Raw genomic sequence first — 20,912 nt, 5'->3', positions numbered from 1 at the left:
AGATCACATATTTCCAACTAACTGGGATACCCGGCTTTGCCCGGGCTTGAAGACTGGACCCTGAAGTACACCTGCAGCCTTTATTTGTTTACAATTTCCTCACCTATGACCCCATTCCATTCATCCTGAAAAGGACCCCACTGTTTGCTAATAAGCATGTAAACAGTGGCATAAGCAAGGAATGCGGCTGTTATGGTGCCCGAACTGCCTCTGTGGCCCGCCACTCACTCTGCACCCAGGGCCGGTCCAGTCAGGGCTGTCAAGGAGGGCCCCGGTGTCAGCGATGTTGATTTAGGTACCGGCCCGCCAGCTGATTACAGCTGGCACACTGGCAGGCAGTCATGTAGAGACAGCGCCGCTGGTCGCGAGTCAATCAGAGCTCAATCAGCAGTGGCAGCTCCTGATTGGCTTCCGGTCCGCAAGCCAAATTAAGATTCAATTGGGTCGCGACCGGTGCCAGATTCTAATTGCGCCAGTGCTGTCAGTCCATGTCTGCCGTTGCCTACCGATGCGCCAGCTGCAATTAGCTGGCGGGCTGGCCCCAAATCCACACATGCTAGCCTGCTGGAGGGACACAAGGAGGTGAGTGCTGGGGGGGCATAATGTATAAGGGGCACTACTATTGTGTGGAAAAATGTGTCACTACTACTATGTGGCATAATCTGTAAAGGGCATTACTGTGTAGTGTAAGAGGCATTACTGTGTAGCATTATGTATAAGTGGCACTACTATTGCATGGCATAATGTGTATAAGGGGTTCTACTGTGTGGCATAACCTGAATGGACTCTGTGTGGCATAACATGCATTGGCTCTGTGTGTTGGCAAATGTATGTGTTTTTTTTACCTCTGGGGGGCAGCCCTTTTAAGATCTTCCTATGTGGCCCACAAAGTTCTAGTTATGCCTTTGCATGCAAACCCAGAGGCCCTGGATTTAATATGAATTTACATGAGTCATCAAGTTTGCTCAGACTGAGATCAAAAGGATACTTTTGTAGCTTTGTCACAGGTTTTTGGCAGACTGCCAATTTCCACTGGAGCCAGTCCCGGAACCTGTGTAATTTAACAGTGTCCCCATTTTAAGGGATTGCGTAACGGTGTGTGGCCGTGACGAGGTTCAAACCTAGGCAAAAACCTAATCCTGGTGAAACTACACCACCATGCCAAATTTGGCGAAGCAAGGTCCAAAACTCTGGCTGTGCATAAAGGACAAACAATTGGACATACAGACAGACAGGTTTGTTGGCTTATATTAAGTGATTAGTCAGATTCAAAAAAATTTTTTTCAGATAACACTATTTTTTTCAGATACCCTATCAAGCAAAATTGTTAGGGATGCGTAATTAGAAACGCTCAACACTATACGTTCTTCTCATTTTGCTGACAACCAGAATAAAGGGGAGGGCAGAGGCACTGGCATTGAATAGATAGATCTGTGAGGATACACACATACTGTAAATAAATCTAAGATGCAGTAGTCTGGGACTGGAAATCTCTTGTGGGGGTAGATTTGACATTTCACAGTGGAAGGGAGAGCTGATTTTTCCAAAGAAGGGGTCATGATTATATTAAAATAACCTTCAACAATGATATGGCCCAGCGCTACTCAAACAATGTGTATGCAGCTCCCTACAAAGGAAAGGTCCTGCCCTTGTTTGGGGGCATATATTAAAACAATTGTTACTAATTTAGAGCGGAGAGCGCCTGTCCCCACCAAGAAGTGACCCTCTGAGTCGGCATAAGATTTAGATAAAGTGAAGGGGACATTGTTAATTGGGTCTATTCTAGGAAGACTATGTAAGCTCTCTTCTGCAAGCTCCTAGGACCAATGGGGGTCATTCAGACCCGCTCGCGAGCAAAGGACGCTCGCTAGCGGGTCAATGTTGCCCCACTGCGCATGCAGGCGACGGAGGGTGCTCCATCGCGCGCATGCGCGAGACCCGGATAGCGACGGGCTCTCCGTCGCTTCAGGTCTCGCACCAAAGGGGGCGTGCTGTCGATGTTGATTGACAGCACGCCCCCTTTGGTGGGCGTGCCAGAGGCATGGCTGCCAGACGGAGGCGTTCCCATGGGAACGCCTACTGTCTGAAGCCGGCCCCACTGACATCAGTAATGATGTCAGTGGGAGTGATTTTGGCTCTGATAGAGCCAAAATCACTCCTGGGCTTGCGGCAGCGAGACCCTACCGCAGGGTCTCGTCGCAAGCCCGATGGTCGCGATGGTCAAAGACCATCGCGACCATCTTTTTGGCCGCTCGCATATGCTGTTGGTGGTCTCCCACAGCTATGCGAGTGGCCAGGAGGCCGCTCCATTTTCAGGTAGGAGGGCACTGATTCAGAGCGAGCGCTCTGGTCAGAGCGTTCAGCTCTGAATCAGGCCCAATGTGTACTTGTCAGGTGAGTTCAATCCATTTACATTTATTGAAAGTACCTTCAAATCCATTGGGGAGAGGATGCACTACAATGAGAAAAAACGAACGCTTAATAAACCTGGAACCCAAGGGAGGAGAGGTAGGGGAGCAAAATAAAACAGGTAGAGAAAGTAAAGATGTGGGGAAAAGGAGCCTTCAACCCGCTAAAACTCTTGTATGTAAGAGTCCAAATTGAGTTAATTGAGAAGAATTCACTATATTAAAAATACGTGTGCTTGGGGTGTGGAATGGATGTCAAAATAGATCTAATTTGACCAGGGCCAGGAACCCTATATAACTGCCCAGATACAGTCTGAGGGAGGAGAGCATGGTGGAGTTGTGCTTAAGAGACAGCATAGGAACAGAAAAAGAAGGTGAGGTAAAATATATCAGTGTAAAAACATTAACTAATTGCAGCAGTAACAAACTTTTTTTTATCGTAGTTTACTGCAGAGGTACAAAACAAGTGCCGCTGCAATTCACAAAAGGAGACTACTGTTGTAGTAACCCGTGTTACATGGTCTCCCTCACGAAAGCCCAAACTGATAGCATAATTGTCACGCTGGGAGGCGGGTTTTTGAAAGCCGAGGCCTGAGACTGCGGGAAGAGACGAAGGCGAGGGGCCTGGATGTATGGTCTCCGCATCCACAAGTCTTGGTCGTTGGCTAGACCTAGTCAATGGTGCAGAGTCTAACTCACAAGGAGGTATTCGCCAGTGACCCCGCCGAGCGGGATATGGGCATGCGCTGCTCCCTGTAAGCCGGTCGCGGTCCTTTGACTAGGTGACCAAGCCCCGTAGGGAAAAGAGAATCAAACACTCGTGGCCCGAGGGCAATGCCTGGGGAAGGCACATGGAGAACTGGGTGGAACTCCTGGTTGGAGATAAAGCACTTGAGGTGCTAGGAGGAATAGCACTAAAGTACACTAGTGGAAGGGTGGTAGTAGCTGTACACACACCTTACCGGATTGCCGGTAGGAGAGGAAGCACCACCGTGCAATGAGATGTGCACCGGTCAGGGATAGAGAGACCCAGTAACTAGGTGGGTAGTGGTACGGCGTACTGGCTGTGACGGTAAGCACTGCGGTGAGATAGATGGTATAACTGCACACAGACTGCGATGGTAAGGCACTGCGGTGAGACGAATAATATAACTGCACACAGGCTGTGATGGTAATCGCACTGTGGTGAGGTGGATGGTACAACTGCACACAGGCTGAGATGGTAAAGCACTGCGGTGAGGTGGATGGTACAACTGCACACAGGCTGCGATGGTAAAGCACTGTGGAGAGGACGCTCTGTTGCTCAGAAGAATACTCTGGAGGAAACACACTGGAAGCACGGGAACCTGGAAAGAGACTCCACTAGTTACACTAGCAGCGACAATGGTTGTTCAGGCAACTACATGGAGCAGAGGAGCCGGATATATACCCCTGGAAGCCTGCTGATAGGTCGACAGCGTCAGCTGACCAGCCAGACCCCACAGGGAAGGAAGTACTGTCATAAGAAAGTGTCATGGCGGCGCCCATGACGGAAACTGCGATGCCCGCTCACCGGACCGCCCGACACAGCAGCAACAGGATGAATGCTCAGCTCCTCCTATGTCGCCGCGCCAGCCGCCCGACTGCCCGGGAAGTCAGAGGAAGCTGGCGGAACGGTAAGGGATGGCCGAACCCCGGCTGAACTCTGACAATAATGCTCTGGCAGTAGGCTTTGTGAAAGTTTGCCTTTAAAAATATGTAATGTGTATTTACTGTCACATCTGTCCTGACACATAGGGTGGCTCAGGCCCTGATGCTGATTTCATGGTCTCCACCAAAACACAGCACAGGCCTGTAAACCTTATGTCTCCTATTTACGGACATACAGTATCATACGTGATGCCCTCCATTGCTAGTTGAGTTGTGCTCTGAGGAGTCTAAAGCAGACACAGGTTGGAGTACGGCAAACTGAAAGCTTGTCATTACAGTGCCAGAACCCATTATATCTAATCCCTGGCTTCTCAGACTGATCTTGACTCAAGTTACTTTATTTTGAAAATAGCTACAACCCAGTTAGATCAATTTGCAGCAATAAAATAATGTTTTCATCTAAATCTATCTTTTCTGGGTCGCCGGGACAGAGGCTCCCAGAAGACACCATCTTGGCGCATGTGCAAGCAGACAGCACCAGGGAAGGGAATCTGAAAAATGTTTCCCCTTTTTGCATACTAGGGGTGCTTCATGTTTGTGGGTATCCCTTGAAAATGGCATCGCTTTCTAGAGCTCAGACCTGGTAGCTAACGCCATCTTCAGATGGTGTTAGGTTATAATAACTTAATAGGCTACCTATTCAAATTATGTTTGGAGAGGAGTTCTTTAGATCCCTTCCTGATGGCATGTACTGGTGAATGCACAACACGATGGCCACGCATGCGCATAAGGCTCCTTGGGTCTGTAACCGTAAGTAAAGCGATAACCCAAGCTATAGTATTACTAGTATAGCATCAAAGTGTAAACTTGGTATACCGCTTCAAATGTACTCTCACTCTCATTTATTCTTAAGGGAAATTTCCCATACAAAACCTATTGTTACAAAAATTATTGGCAATAAATCTGGAGTGTATGTCAGTTCAGAACTACTTTATAAAAATAGAATAGGCTGGCTGCACCAAGTTTGGAGCGCTGGGAAAATTATTTCTTCTGGGTTTTTTTATAGGTAATAAATTATTAATTAACTTACTAACTACAGTATTTACTAAAATGAGAGTTTTTAGAAGTGGAGATGTTGCCCATAGCAACCAATCAGATTCTACTTAACATTTATTTAGCACATACTAGAGGATAATAGCTAGAATCTGATTGGTTTGCTGTGGGCAACATCTCCACTTCTAAAAACTCTCACTTTAGTAAATTTACTCCCAGGTCTCACCATCTGAGAGGGTGAAACCAAAACAGCAGTTCCTTCTCAGTGACTGGGAGCCGGACGCTGCACTGTGATGTAATTTCAGTGCCCGGATTCTGGTCACCGAGGAGCCCTATGGGGCTCCAAGTCACTGAGGAGCTTGACTGCGGGAGCATTCGCCATCTTCAGAATCTCCTATGGGAAGAAGTGCCGGGTTGTGAAGAAGGATCCTTACGGATCTCCCCGTCCCTGTCTGGCTCCTTCCGTCGGGGCTTTGTACGCCTGCGTGAACTTATGTCATACAGGCGCACTAGCACTGCTAAGTTTTACTGCGGGTAAACATTCGGGAAGGCGGCTAATTTGCGGATGATAAATTACTCCGGCGCTCGCAGTGAGTAGGAATATTAATTCTCTAGATCCACCTAGACCCCGATAATTAACATAATGAATAGACCCTTATATCCTTAAGTCCATCAATGGTCGCAAAGTTCTATCTGCTTCCTTCCTGGTGCCCATTACAAAGAGCTAACATGGAATAGTGTCATAGAAAAATAATAAAGTCCCATTTCTTACCATATACAAGAATAGTGTTCGTTATGTAGAGATGCAGGAACATCCATCTCAGCTGATTTAGACGAGTTATTATGTCACAGCATTGTTTAATAACTTCCTAATGTAATCAATATATGCGAGTCAGAGAATCTCATTGGTTTCTATCCTGTCTACTGATTGGCCCAAACGCCTGTCTGTAACTGTATCTTATACAAAGTTTCCTGGGAGTTGTAGGTTTTAACATAGGTTCTACCAACGTCACATACTTGAATGGAACTACATTTCCCAGAGACCCCAGCGGTAAGGGACGGGCAGTTAAGATGTTGCCAGCCAATCAGTGTGCGGGTGCGGTGTCTGCACCCTTTGCACATGGAAGCACAGAGAGGAAGCATTGGAATGTATGTACCTGTGTGTTATGCCGGGCTCTGACGGCTGCTGCATGTATAGTATATGTGTTCGTGACTATACAGTCTCCAACTGGTGTGTTATTGTTGTAGTCTTTTTATTTGGTAGATATTTAAGTTAGTATATAGTTTACGAGTTACATACAGTATATAATCATTGTATTAAATGTATGTTAATGTCCTGTTAAAGTGTTCATTAACAGGCATATACTGTATGGAAAATGTATGTCTGACTAACAAGAATTGGTGTGCACAGTTTAGCATATGGCTTTGTGTGTATGTTGATATACATATTCATATACAGTTATGCATTATCAAATGTATCCACATAAGGTGAATTTTTTTTGTTTTGTAGGCTGCCTACCTCTTAATACTTTCATATATGCACTTACATATGTACTTTAATGTTTACAACCTATGACCTTTTGTTCTATTATTATTTTAGATGTACGTTTTAAATGTTGGTGTCTGTCAGCTGAGTACAACATGGGAAGGTGTTTCTTCACACTTGTAATATGCCTCCTCTTATTTGCCTACTTTACCATTTATACATTGAGGAATGTATGTTTTCAGAAAATACCTTTTTTTTAGGTTTTTTTTTCTTTACCTATTCTAATGCGGGCCATACGCAGTGCGAAGCGACGGGGGATCCAACATATCGGGTGGTTCCCACACACTGTGCGATCGGGTGACCGACTGCCCGATATGCCGGCACCCCCCTTCCTCAACCGCATGGGATCGCACCTTGCATCCCCTGATTGACTGAACCTGCAGTATGATCAGGGAGTGCAATGTACGACCCCACAAGTGCGTGCTTAGTCCAACATCAGGCCCATACACTGGTGCGATTTGGCTGCTATATCAGTCGGATCCGCTGCTTTATTGCAGAGTGTATGGGCCGCTTAACACATCAAAACAAATTTAACCCAAATCCCCCCAAAAAAGTTGTCTATTGAAAACTAAAAGAGGGGAACCAAAAGGAAACGTGTGTGTGTGTGTTTTTTGTTTTTTTGTCTTTGGCTTCTAAGCACCACAAAGTAATAGTTTGTGGTTCTTGTTTTGCCAATAATCCACCTTTCCTAAATAGTTAAAAACCAGGATTCTATGGCAGGGGAATTCAGTTGAATGCAATGTGTTTTTGTTTTTTTAGCTATGGGAATGAACGTTCGGCGCTGATCATTTGGCTGTGCTATAAACCTGAAGGTAGAGGATTTTTGCTCACACCCTCCTGTGGTGCAATCAGAAATCTGACTTAACCAGCGCCGTGATGTTAGTTACTGGCCTACTGCGTGTGCTAACCGCTGCGCGGTCGGCACTTAAGTTGGAAAATGTGGTTTACCTACAAATGAACCTTGGGCTTTAGTCACTTTAAACTGCATCTCTCAACTTAAGTGCTGGCTGCGATGAGGATAATTTAATAGCCCCGGACCCTCATTCCAAGAGCTAAACAACAACATCACATTCAATAAAATTCCCCCCTGCGTGTAGGTTTTGACAAAAAAAAAATCTGCAATTAATTTTGTTTGTTTTTTTACATTTTTGGATTTAACACTTGCTAAGAAATATCTATCTTCCGTATGCATTGTAATATAAGGCATTATATACAAGTGGGCCACGTAATTTGAAAGAACGTACTCCCCTCTTTTAAATATCGGTGCCATTATAGGTACCCTACCCCTATATATAGTATTTATAAGGACAGGCACTGATGTTGGATGAGAAGGCCTGGCTCGCAATCTCCGTTCCAGTTCATCCCAAAGGTAATGTGTAGCACAGCGCTACAATTTAACAAATAATAATAATAAAAGTAACAAAGTATAAAAGTCAATTGAAAATTAAGCAAAAAGTCAGTAAAAAAAGTCATACACATGACTTGTAAGAATGGGAGCAATTAGCAAGGGACAACTATAATCACCACAATTACGGACAGATCAAAACCAATTATAGCACATAACCAGAATATACAGTTCAATGATACCAATACCAGCATAAGGGAGGATTTCTAATTAAGCTGGAGTCCAAAAATGTGCCCTCCAAACGGAGGTCTCCTATAGAGCTTAATAAGTCACATACAGTGTCCCTATGGTCGGCGGCTGTAGATCGTATCAAGCCTCTGAGTTGGTAGTATGTATATGAATGGTCTGTGAAATGAAAAGCACCTGTAACCGCACTCAGCCATTACAGTCTGGTGGTGATGAGAGCCGCTGTTGGCAATCAGGGCCAATGATGAAAGGCTGGTGAGCAGTGATGTGGCCCAAGTGCAGCCGGTGTTGTAAAAGGATGTCCGGCAAGTAAAGGGTCCGTGTGGCTGGTTCGATCATCCCAAAGGTGTTCGAAAGGGTTGAAGTCAGGGCTCTGTGCGGGCCAGTCAATTTCTTCTACACCAAACTCATCAAACCATGTCTTTATAGTACTTTCTTTGTGTATTAGGGCACAGTCATGTTGGAATAGAAAAGGGCCTTCCCCTATCTGTTGCCAGAAAGTTGGAAGCATAGCATTGTCCAAAATGTCTTGGTATGCTGAAGCATTAAGATTGCTTCACTGGAGATAAGGGGCCTAGCCCAGACCCTGAAAAACAGCCCCATACCATTATCCCTCCTCCACCAAACTTCACAGTTGGCACAATGCAGTCAGGCAGGTAACATTCTCCTGGCATCTGCCAAACCCAGACTTGCCCATCTGACTGCCAAACAGAGAAGCGTGATTCGTTCCTTTGTAGTGTGTACTGTAACTTCTCTCCTCATTGGACGATAGTCATTTACTTTACTGGAAAACAAAACCATATATTTATTATGTTTTTATTAGGTATAAATCTTTGACTTACTATGCCATTGATACGCATACTCTCTGACTTTTACATGACACCATTCATTTATTTTATCTACTGCAGGTTTTATTACACTCCAGTATCTACCGATGTGTCCTTATACATCTTTGCTGCAGTCACGCTAAAACCCCTCTCTGCATGCCAGGTTTCTAGTGCTAGTGCCGAGCGTCTTTTTTTTGCTTCTTTTTTTTTTTTTTTTTTCTCCTGAAAATGCTAAGCAAATCGATACGACTAGGACGCACCTACAGACTGTGCTGATTAATTTTATATATTTCCTGTAGACACCACCTGCTACATTTACATTTTTGTTGGACTGTATTGCAAGCCGCTTCCATGATGCCGTGCAATACCATCCACTTCTGAATCAGGGCCGAAGGTGGGAATTAAATTCTCATCGCCAGGGTGTAGTTCCCTGGTTAAGTGCCCAGAGCTATTCAATTGACTGCATCACGTCTGGCACTTAAACCCGGGAGATGCACCTTACCAAGACTATTGCCTGGGAGTTAGTGCAGTAAACTGCATCTCCCAGGTTAAGTGCAGGGAGCAATGCTGTTACCACATGCGGTAACACCGTCACTAGCCCTGAGGCACTAGTTACTGCTGGTTTCTGGAGGGTGCAAGCAGAAAACCATTGTTCGAGAGTTTACAGCTCAAGCAATTAAATAGCTCCGGGAACTTAACCCGAGAGCTGCATCACCGCGATGCCAATTGAATTCCTTCCTAAATGATTGACCTTATTTTTGCCCTGTTTTCCTTGTAGAGTGTTTTTTTTTTGTATTACTACTAGGCCTATAATGATTTTCAAGTGTCATTTGATTTAACATGGCAACCACTGTGACATGCTATATAATCCTGTGAGCAGAAATGTTTTGAATACTCCTTTTTTTTCAGCAAGTCTATTGAGGGCACACACCCCTTGCCCCCTCTTCTCTGCCATTACGTGACTATAGAGAATCTTGTTCACTGACTGGCACTGAGAGATCTTGTTATATATTATATCTTTTGGAATCTGCTTGAGTAGCAAAATGATAATTTCTACTTCAGGGTCCATAGGGTATCCACAGGATACCTTGGGGGTATAGGTGTGACGTCAGTCGCAGGGCACCAAAGAGTTAAGCTTTCAGCCTCCCAGGATGCACTAGGTCCCCCTCCTATACCCCGCCCCCGGGCCAAGGCACCTCAGTTTAGTTTGGTGCCCGGCCGGCGTCGGGTGCACCTGTCGGAGTGGGGGCTAGAAGAGCCCCTGAAGCTTTCTTCAGTGCAGCTGTGGCTGCACATCTGGATGTACAGCATGGACAGTCAGTCCTGACGTCCATGCTGTCTTCCCTACACCCCCGCCGGTACCAGAACGCCGGTACCGATCCGGGGATGCTGGTGAGCATCTGGGGTCACAGCTAGCGGTGACCTCAGATGTTCCGGACCATGGCCGGATCCAAGGGGGACAAAGGTAAGCAGCGGGGTCCCGCGGTGGGTCCTCGCTGGTCACATGGTCCTAAGTCCCCAGGCAGGGGGCTCCCTGGGGACTGGCTGCAGCGTGGAGCCAGGTACTGAACCTGCGCTTTCCACTACCCCCTGGGACAGCGGACCGCAGCAGAGCGGTAGCGCTGCGGCGTCCCAGGGGTTAAATGCATGCCAGGGGAGCGCGCCTTCCCTGTCTCACAGCCGGCGCCTCCCCCGCTGCACACAGCCCTCTCTGCACTGTGCTGACTGGCCCTGTGTCAGCGCTCCTCCCCCAGGCCAGCTTCTCTCTGCTCCTCGGCGGCCATCTTCTCTGCAACGCATGGTGAACGCTGCTGGAAGTCTGGAAGGAAGCATCGTGGTCTGGGTCCCCCCGCATACCTCTCCTCCACTGTGGCTCAGGTCTGTGTATGCAGCGCTGTGTCCTACCAGGCCCTGTGTCTGTGTAGTTGAGTGATCAGCGCTGTTAGTGCAGGAATTGTTATTTCTCTGCATTGTATGTGACTGTGCTAGCGCTGCTGCATGTAACTTTTCTCTAAACTGTCAGCTTTATTACTGTCCCTGTTCTTTCTGCTAAGCCCTTGCGGTGCGGTGCTGCAGGGTGGTCTCTCGCCTATTTAAGATATAATTGGTGAGAGAGGTCACATACGTGGTGCCATCATGTCCGAAAGTGATTTTCCCCTCCGGCTACAGTGTACTACGTGTAAAGTACTGTTAGCGGAGGGGGAGGGTAGCGCGGAGGGCCTTTGCCGGCAGTGTTTGTCCATGGCTCGGCTCTTACGGTTACAGCACCGGTACAGGAGCCGCCCTGGGCTTGTTTCGCTCAGGCGCTTACAGCCTTAGTGGGCCAGTTAGCTCCGCAGCCCGCGTTTACACCGATGGGTTTATCCCAGCAGTCAGTGGTGTCGTCACCCATGCAGGGTTTCCCACAGTCTCCCTATTTCCCCGCTCCCGGTTTCTCAGGAGCCAGCGTGGGTTAACTCCCTGACGAGTTCTGTACAGCACTTGTCGGATGTGTTGCAAGGGGAGTCTGTGATGCGGCCGCATAAACGGCCGGTGGCGTCTCTGTCGGCTCCTTATGAGGATGACGAGGGGACGTCTGATGATGGGGAGATTCTGGATCCTTACGATCAGGAACCTCTCCATACTAAGGACGCTGATGCGAAGTCCAAAGTATATATTCCTGGACTTATTCGGGCGGTCCGCACAGCCTTGGTGATTGAGGACGAAGTTCCCCCAGCGGCTAAATCTAAGTATGCCTTTTTCAAAGATGTGAAGGGCGATGCCACAGTCTTTCCTCTTTCGGGTCAGTTGGTGGACCATGTAGAGGAGGCGTGGAAACAGCCTGGCAAAAGATACCAGCCGCAGAGATGCCTGGCAGTGGCTTATCCGTTCGCGGATAATTATTTTGCAAAGTGGGAATCCTTTCCACAGGTGGATTCTCACGTGACCCGTCTTGTCCGTAGTGCCATATTGCCGATGCCATCTATGTCCTCCCTTAAGGATGCTACGGACCGCAAGGTGGAGATCTGCCTGAAGTCCACTTATTCCCTTGCGGGGGGGGGCAGCACAGCCGGCTATGGTCATTTGCTGGGTTGCCAGAGCGATGGAGCGCTGGGCGGATTCATTAGAGGCTTCTTTTGATTCCGACTGTCCGGCCGAACAGGCGGAGTTGATTGGTAATCTCCGTGATTTGGCCACTTATATCAACGAGGCGGCCCTAGACATTAGTACTCTGGTGTCTAGAATTTCTTCAGCAGTGGTTGCTGCTCGTCGCACCTTGTGGCTGCGATCCTGGAAGGCGGACGCAGATTCCAAAAAGGGTCTGGAGGCGTTGCCGTTTACCGGAGAAGTTCTCTTCGGTCCGGATCTGGATAAGATTGTGGCCACGCTGGCGGCAGCCAAATCGGCTTGTCGGCCACTGCTCCTTCTGGTTCTGGACCATCTTCCTTTCGGTCATCTAGGGCCCAGGGCAGGCCCAAACCACAGTCGTTTCCTCGACAGGCTGGCCCTAAGAAATCGGCCAAGCCCCGGAAGCAGGCATGGAGTACCAGACGTCCGGCTCCCAAGCCAGATGACAAGCCTGCGGCCTGACGGTCCAGGCCTCCCTTTGGGGGATCCCAGGGTGGGGGAGAGCCTGCTGCAGTTCGCCCAGTGTTGGTCGGCCACTACGACAGACACTTGGGTTCTGGAGGTGGTTTCCCACGGATACGCCCTCTCCTTCCGGCACAGACCCCCGGCTCGATTCTTCACCACGGGTCTACCATCAGACCGGAACAAGGCTACGGAGCTGCGGAAGGTATTGCACACTATGCTCAAGGCTGGAGTTATAGTGCCTGTTCCATTCTTCCAGAGGGGCCAGGGTTTCTATTCAAATCTATTTTTGGTACAGAAACCCAATGGGTGGTATCGTCCGATTCTCAACCTCAAAGCACTGAACAAGTCTTTGCGGGTTCCGAAGTTTCGGATGGAGCCCCTACGGTCCATCATTCTGGCGCTGGAACCTGGGGACTACATGGTGTCATTGGACATACAGGACGCTTACCTGCATGTCCCTATTCTTGTGCACCATCAACAGTTCCTCAGGTTTGCAATCCGCAGCGACCACTTCCAGTTTTGGGCGTTACCTTTTGGCCTGGCGACAGCACCACGTGTTTTCACCAAGGTGATGGCGGTCATGGCGGCTTCTCTGCGGCTGCAGGGAGTCCGCATGTTGCTGTACTTGGACGACCTGTTATTGGTGGCAGGATCTCCAGAGCTCCTGTTACGCCACTTGGACCTGACCATTGCACTGCTGCAACGGCACGGCTGGCTAATCAACTGGCAGAAGTCCACTCTAATCCCGTCTCAGAGGATTCTGCATCTTGGAGCCTTATTGGACTCGGGACAGCAAAGGATCTTCGTGACGGAGGACAAGATCTCTGCTTTACAGTCAAGGGTGCGCAGTTGTCTGCACAGCCGCCGGGTGTCCCTACACTCGGCGATGAGGTTACTGGGCTCCATGGTGTCGGTGTTCGACATGGTGGAATACGCCCAGTTTCACTCCAGACCTCTGCAGCACCTGATCCTGTCCAAGTGGAACGGGCTGCCTCAGTCTCTGAAGTCCCAGACGATTATGATCACCCCGGAGGTTCGCCTGTCCCTTGCGTGGTGGTTACAGACGACCCACCTCAACAAGGGACGTCCGTTCTGGGTTCCAAATTGGGTCCTGTTGACAACGGACGCCAGTCTTCTGGGCTGGGGAGCAGTTTCGGGTCCACACTTGTTCCAGGGCAGGTGGACGCCGACAGAAGCGGAGCTTCCAATAAATATCTTGGAACTCCGTGCGGTCTTCAATGCTCTCCAGCAGGCACATCGGTTTCTCCAGGGTCACCCGGTGCAGGTCCAGTCGAACAACGCTACCACCGTGGCCTACATAAACAGGCAAGGAGGAACTCTCAGTCGGGCGGCTCTCGTAGAGGTCCCTCGGATCCTGGTTTGGGTGGAGCGCAATCTTCCGGCCATATCAGCTGTCTTCATCCCGGGAGTGGTAAATTGGGAGGCGGACTTTCTAAGTCGCCAGGACGTTCATCCGGGGGAATGGTCCCTGCACCCGGACGTTTTTCAACTGCTGGTGGACAGGTGGGGTCTTCCAGAGATCGACCTCATGGCGTCCCGGCACAACAACAAGTTGCCGGTGTACGGGTCTCGCACAAGAGATGAAGGGGCGTCTCTGGTGGATGCTCTGTCCGTCCGGTGGACGTTCTGGTTCACATACCTGTTCCCTCCGGTCTCCCTTCTTCCACGGGTAATCCGGAAATTCAAACAGGGAGGGACGCTCCTGTTGATAGCTCCCGCTTGGCCCAGACGGCACTGGTTCTCAGACCTTCAGGGCCTGTCCGCGGACAGTCCTCTGCGGTTGCCGCTACGACCGGACCTTCTGTCTCAGGGTCCTTGTCTTCCCCCGGACCTGACTCGGCTGTCTTTGACGGCGTGGCTGTTGAGACGGCCATGCTGAGGTCCCGGGGGTTTTCCAGCTCTGTGGTGCATACCATGTTGCGAGCTCGGAAACCGTCTTCCGCGAGGATATACCATAGCGTGTGGCATACGTTCTTCCAGTGGTGTCGACCAAGAGGTTATGCACTGCGGGAGTTTCGTCTGTCTCGGATTCTCGCCTTCCTGCAAGCGGGACTAGATCATGGGCTTCGCCTTGCTTCTTTGAAGGTACAGGTTTCGGCCCTATCTGTCTGGTTTCACCGTAGGATTGCTACAATCCCGAGTGTGCGCACCTTTATGCAAGGTGTTCTCCGCATTCAGCCGCCCTTTGTTCCACCTGTGGCGCCTTGGGATTTGGCTGTGGTCCTGAGGGCTCTCCAAGGACCGCCGTTTGAACCACTGGGCTCAGTGGATCTTAAATGGTTAACAGCTAAGACTGTTTTCCTTCTGGCTATTGCTTCGGCCAGACGTGTTTCTGAGTTAGGGGCTCTTTCTTGTAGACCCCCTTTCTTGGTTTTTCATGGGAACAGGGCAGTGCTCCGCACTCGGCCCGAGTTTCTTCCCAAAGTTGTTTCCCAGTTTCATGTTAACGAGGAAATCGTTGTTCTGGCCTTTAACTCACCGGGTCTTTCCATGGGTGAGGCCTCTTTGGATGTTGTGCGGGCCTTAAGGACTTATGTTGACCGCACTTCTTCGTTTAGGAAGTCGGACGCTTTGTTTGTCCTCTATGGCTTCCGTAAAAAGGGTTGGCCTGCTTCAAAGCAAACTTTGGCAGCCTGGATCCGTATGGCTATTTCGGAAGCTTATCTTCATGAAGGCCTACCGGTTCCTCCTTCTCTGAAGGCTCATTCCACTAGGTCTGTGGGTCCTTCGTGGGTGCCTCGGCAGTTCAGATCTGCAAGGCTGCTACGTGGTCCTCTGTCCATACCTTCGTGAGGTATTACAGGTTTGACACCTTCGCCTCTCAGGATGCTTCCTTCGGGCGGCGGATTCTCCTTTCTGCACAGGAGCGTCCCCACCCTTAAAGGATACTGCTTTGGGACATCCCCAAGGTATCCTGTGGATACCCTATGGACCCTGAAGTAGAAAATATGAGATATGGTAAGAACTTACCCTTGTTATCTCTATTTCTACGAAGTCCATAGGGTTCCACAGGACTCCTGCCCTGTCGCACCTGTGCTGCAGATGGGCTTTGCTCTGGTCACCGGTTTTCCGTCTCCCTCTGGTGAGAATGTGATTCTTGTATGTGTCCAGATCTTTTTTTCTCTCTCTTCCTTCTCCACCTCCGGCCTATGGCTTGATAACTAACTGAGGTGCCTTGGCTCGGGGGCGGGGTATAGGAGGTGGACACTAGTGCATCCTGGGAGGCTGAAAAGCTTAACTCTATGGTGCCCAGCGACTGACGTCACACCTATACCCCAAGGTATCCTGTGGAACCCTATGGACTTCGTAGAAATAGAGATAACAAGGGTAAGTTCTTACCATATCTCATATTATAGGCTTCATGTAGAAAAAACAATAAAAAAAAGTTTGTTGAAAGAAAAATATCAGTTGTGGGATTGCAGTTTTAAGTAAACCTAATGCTTGCTGAATGCAATGCTCTGTCAGGAGGCCTGATGCTGAGGTTTCTTGCTCTCCACCACAACTGTTTAGTTATGGATTTTATATACTAAGCAGTGTAGAGATGGCTAGTGGGTGAGTGTCTCAACACACTGACTCGAATCATTCAGATGAGTGAATGATTCGAGTCACTCAGTGTTTGGTGTGTCGAGACACTCACCTCCCCTAGCCTCTCTCAGAGTGAGTGGCAGCTCCGCCCCTACACTGCTGATCCGACCTGATTATACTTCTCCACTGTGTCAGATCAGCAGTGTAGGGGGCGGAGCGGTCAGCGACTCACTCTGAGTCGCGCAGTTAGTGCCAGGGCTTGGGGAGTGCAGTGACTCAGGAGAGTCAGTGAGAACCCTGAGCTGTAGCGGGGGGCGGAGCTGTCAGCGACTCACTCTGAGTAGTGAATCGTTCTCCCAATCCCTAAAGCAGTGGGTATGTTATTTTGGGATGGGTTTTACTTTTTACACAAAAAAAGTATAATATTGTTTGTTTGCTTGTTTAATTCTCTCATTGTATATTTTCAAGATTCTGCTGTATTCAATTGTCATTTATTCATCAAAACTTTTTGTATTCTTTTGTTAACGCATTAACAGATTTTTATTTTGTGTTTTTTCTTTTGGTGTGGATGTATGGGGTGACAATTTTTCCTCAGAGGTGGGCATCAATAGAGAAAAATATTTAAGAGTCTTGCTGCTGTCCCATGTCATTTTTTTGGGCCAGATGAGACCTTTTCAGTCACTGATGATGTCAAATAATTTATTCAGTATCCCTAATGGGAAAAAGAGGTAGTAGGAATGCTTTTGTATATATACAATGAATTGTATAACATCATGGGTATGATGAGCATACTAATTTTATTTATTTTTAAATATCGGGTGAGACTTGTGATTTAACTTAAGTTAGTAAGACCCAATGATGATATTTGGATCTTTCCACTGTTCTTTGTACTCCTATATGCTTGTAAATCTTGAAGGTATGTATTATATGGGAATAGTTTATGGATTATCAGAATTATGACAGTTTGCTATAATTTCTAATCCCACGGTTTGTTTTTTGTTTTGTTTCATTTTTGTGCTAATACTGTAGATTAGATTACATGTTATCATATAGCCCTGTAACATTGACCCCTCACCCCTTTGGCATGTATGTATATATTTGTATATGTGTGTGGGGAAAATAAAATTAAAAAAATAAAAATTTATATATATATATATATATATATATATAATATATATATAAATTTTTTTTTGCTCTACACTCACAATGACTCACATTAATTTTACATGTATGTTTTGTATGGTTGTAAACAGCTGTATTTCATTATGTTTGATAAAAAACTGTTTCTAACTAATAACATAGCAGCAATGTATAATATTTAGGTAATTATTGCTATCGGCATTGTTTTACTAAATCACACTCTGAACAAGAGTGAATTTACACAATTTATTGGAAACTACTCTGAGGTGGACTTATTTTAATCTCTGAGCGTCATGAACGAACAAGCGGGGGGATGTTGGTTGAAAGCTATGGAAAGAAATGGGGAGAGAATTTTCATGTGTGTGTTTTAAACTGTAGGAGGCAGAAGTTATGATGTGTGTGTGTGTTTTTTTTTTTCCGCTTATACTTTACATTTGGCACCTCCAAACTTTCAATGTAAAATTTTGGGCGACCAAGGATTGTGATATTTGCTGGCATGCGTGGTCATTGGACAACTACACTGTGATCTGTGGCCATATAGATTTATAAATTTGTTATATTTTGTGTGTCATATTAGGTTTACAATAATTACTCTAAGTTGTGTGTTTTTCTAGAGAACCTTGGATTTTTTTTTTCTCTGTGCACTGAAAAACTGCATCAAGCGTAAGGACCTTCCATTTCCCGATGTCAGCGACTGCATTTACTGATCTGAGAGAGGAGCTGACCTGCTCCATTTGCCTAAATATTTATACAGACCCTGTAACACTGAGATGTGGACATAACTTCTGTCAGGTCTGCATTAAACAGATGCTGGATAACAAAGATCTATGTGGCATGTATACCTGTCCTGAATGTAGAAAAAGATTTAGCGTAAGATCAACTCTTCAGAAGAACACCACTTTGTGTAACATAGTGAAACATTTCCATCCTTTCCCATCAGAACAAATGATGGACGGTAACTTCTGCACTTATTGTATTGAGTCTCGTGTGCCAGCTGTTAAATCATGTCTTCTGTGTGAGGCTTCCTTGTGTAGTAATCATCTTATCGTGCACAGTAAGTCACCTGAACACTTTGTAATTGAACCTATGACATTCTACAAGAAAAGAAAATGCACCGTCCACACACACATCTTGGATTATTTCTGCTCTGGGAATGCAGCCTGTATTTACTGCCAAGCTGGGGTGCACAGAAGGCATGTTATAGATCAACAGACCAAACCCTTCGAGAGCCAGAATTTGAAAAATGTCCTAGAGAAACTGACATCAAAGCGACAGGGGATTGCGGATAGAATTCATAATCTTCAGAGCCATAGAATAGAAGTGCAGAAAAAGGCAGCCGATTATTCATTGCAGACAACTGCCATATTTGTAGACCTGAAGAAACAGTTACAGAACCTAGAGAGGCGGATCCTAAATGAGATATTGCGACAGGAGGAGCAAGTTTTACTTTCAGCCTCTAATATGATCAAACAACTGGAGTTAAAGAAGAGTGAGTTGTCCCAGCAGATTTTGCAACTTGAAGTGCTCTTCAACATGGTTGGCACATTAACACACTTTCAAGTCTCCGAATCTGAGAGTATAGATATTGGTATTGCTGAGAAGGAAGCAACTGAGAGCAGACTTGAGACATGGGATGAGAAGTTTTGTGTTGCAGGTGATTTGGTTGGCATCCTCCTTTCAGAGACTTTGCATAGAGACTTAATTGATATTGTGACTAGTGTTAAACCTATTTTCTGTGGACTAGAGGCTGTAGATGTTTTATTGGATGCAAACACGGCTGGATGTGATATAGTTGTTTCGGGTGACAAGAGAACTGCATCCTGGTCAAGAATAAATCGAAAATGTCCCAAAAATCCTGAGAGATTTCAATATTATAATCAAGTCTTGAGCACTCAGTTTTCCACCAGGAAAATATTATTGGGAAATAGAGACTAGTCCAGTTGGAAACTGGAGGATAGGGGTAGCTTATCCAAGTGCCGACAGGAAGAGTCAGAAGTCCAGAATTGGAGATAACAACAAATCCTGGTGTTTGTGTAGGTGGAAAAATGAGTACTCGGTAAGACATGATGAGAGGAAAACCAGCTTGTCTAAGAATGTTATGTGCTCTATGGTAGGAATATATCTGAACATTTGGGCTGGGACTCTGTCCTTTTATGAGTTGGGTGATCCGATTGAGCATTTGTACACCTTTACTACCACTTTTACCGAGTCCCTTAGTGTTGCCCTATTTGTTGGGTTAAAAAGCTGGTTAACTATTAAGAGCAAGAGCCTAACAAGCACAAGACTTAAGAAAGATTGATAATTTATCAACATTACAGGAAAAAAGCAGTCTATCGTGAACTATTTAGTTACTTCTTGTAATCAATTTTTAGTTTATGCAGCGTCACCATGTATAACACAGTGCTGTGCAGAAAATATTTAATGTTTCACAGCAGTCCCTGCCCCATAGTTAAGAGTAAATTCAGCTTAATGGTGCACTTTTGCAGATTACCAAAACTGTCATACTGGGGGGGAGATTCAGTGTTGGGAAGGGGGCTATTTCTAGCTCCGCTCTAAATCGCAATTCTAAAATAAAGTCCAGTGTTTTTGCTGCATTCCCACAAAAATTAACATTTCAAAATGCACCTCCTTGCATTGCAACATTAGTTGCCCACATATAAATTGGAACTCTAGTTGGATCTTAGAATCTCAAGGTTTTGAATGATAGAACCTACCTTTTATTTGTAATAGTTTGCCAAGTGATGTTTTGCTTCTATAATGTGTTGGATATTATACACATTTTAGTGGTCACTCTAGGTCCAGCGGCAGGCAGGGCGCCGGACCTAGAGCAAGAGCACTTCTGCGTGTGCCCGAAAAGGGGGCGTAGCCAATGAAAAGGGGCATGTCTTTGTTATGCGTCCCCTTTTCGCCACTCTTGGGGGCGTGCCTGGCACTTACGGACATGCCGGGCAGCCCCCAAGTGCTGCGGTCACTGTGAATGGATGCCGAGTGCATGCACACGACATCCATTGACCGGCGTTGACCATTGCTCTGCCATTTTCCCCACCCGCGGGACACTGCGGCCCGTGGATGGAGGACAGAACCTGCAGGCTGTTTCAGCGGGGGGGGGCGCCGCGCTGGAGGGCAGGGTGCTTTTTACCCTTCAGAAATAGGGCAGGGCTCGGCGCCCTGCTGAAACAGCCTAGCGGAAACTCTACATTTAATTGTTGCAAGTACTGATTTTTTTTTGATTTTTTTTTTCTTACACATTTAAATTTCCATATGTACACACATTTATATTGATAATAGTTTTATTTTGACAAGGAGAATTGAGCACATTGGCCTTATTAATAAATGTTTAAAATTTGTATTGTATCATCATGTATTTCCTTGACGATATTGGAGGTGATCATTTCCTAATTTAAACGGGAACCAAAGTTTAAAAAAAAAAATAGGTTCACGGTACCACTCCTAATATGGCATCTTGTAATACTTTCATATATAGTATGAAAAAAAAAAGTTAGAGGACTAACTAGTCCTTTTTTAAAATGAAATCCAGGGACAATTGTCCCAATAGCGTTTGCTTATAAGTAAAAGTCTGTGTCAGATGATATCACAGC

At 46.7% G+C, this 20,912-nt stretch overlaps 1 pseudogene across 1 annotated transcript; it reads left to right on the top strand.

Moving 5' to 3' along the window:
* The first annotated feature begins 6,137 nt into the window (after positions 1 to 6,137).
* On the top strand, positions 6,138 to 20,660 carry LOC148542460 (E3 ubiquitin/ISG15 ligase TRIM25-like; annotated as a pseudogene). The gene is made up of 2 exons (XR_015877778.1): positions 6,138 to 6,239; positions 17,928 to 20,660. The product of XR_015877778.1 is annotated as an E3 ubiquitin/ISG15 ligase TRIM25-like (transcript).
* The last annotated feature ends 252 nt before the right edge of the window (positions 20,661 to 20,912 follow it).

The sequence above is a fragment of the Taudactylus pleione genome, unplaced genomic scaffold, assembly GCF_031769625.1.
Source record: "Taudactylus pleione unplaced genomic scaffold, aTauple2 ptg000012l, whole genome shotgun sequence".
NCBI classification, from domain to species: domain Eukaryota; kingdom Metazoa; phylum Chordata; class Amphibia; order Anura; family Myobatrachidae; genus Taudactylus; species Taudactylus pleione.
Note: the sequence above shows the minus strand (reverse complement) of the source record. Positions and strands in the feature narration are given on the sequence as shown.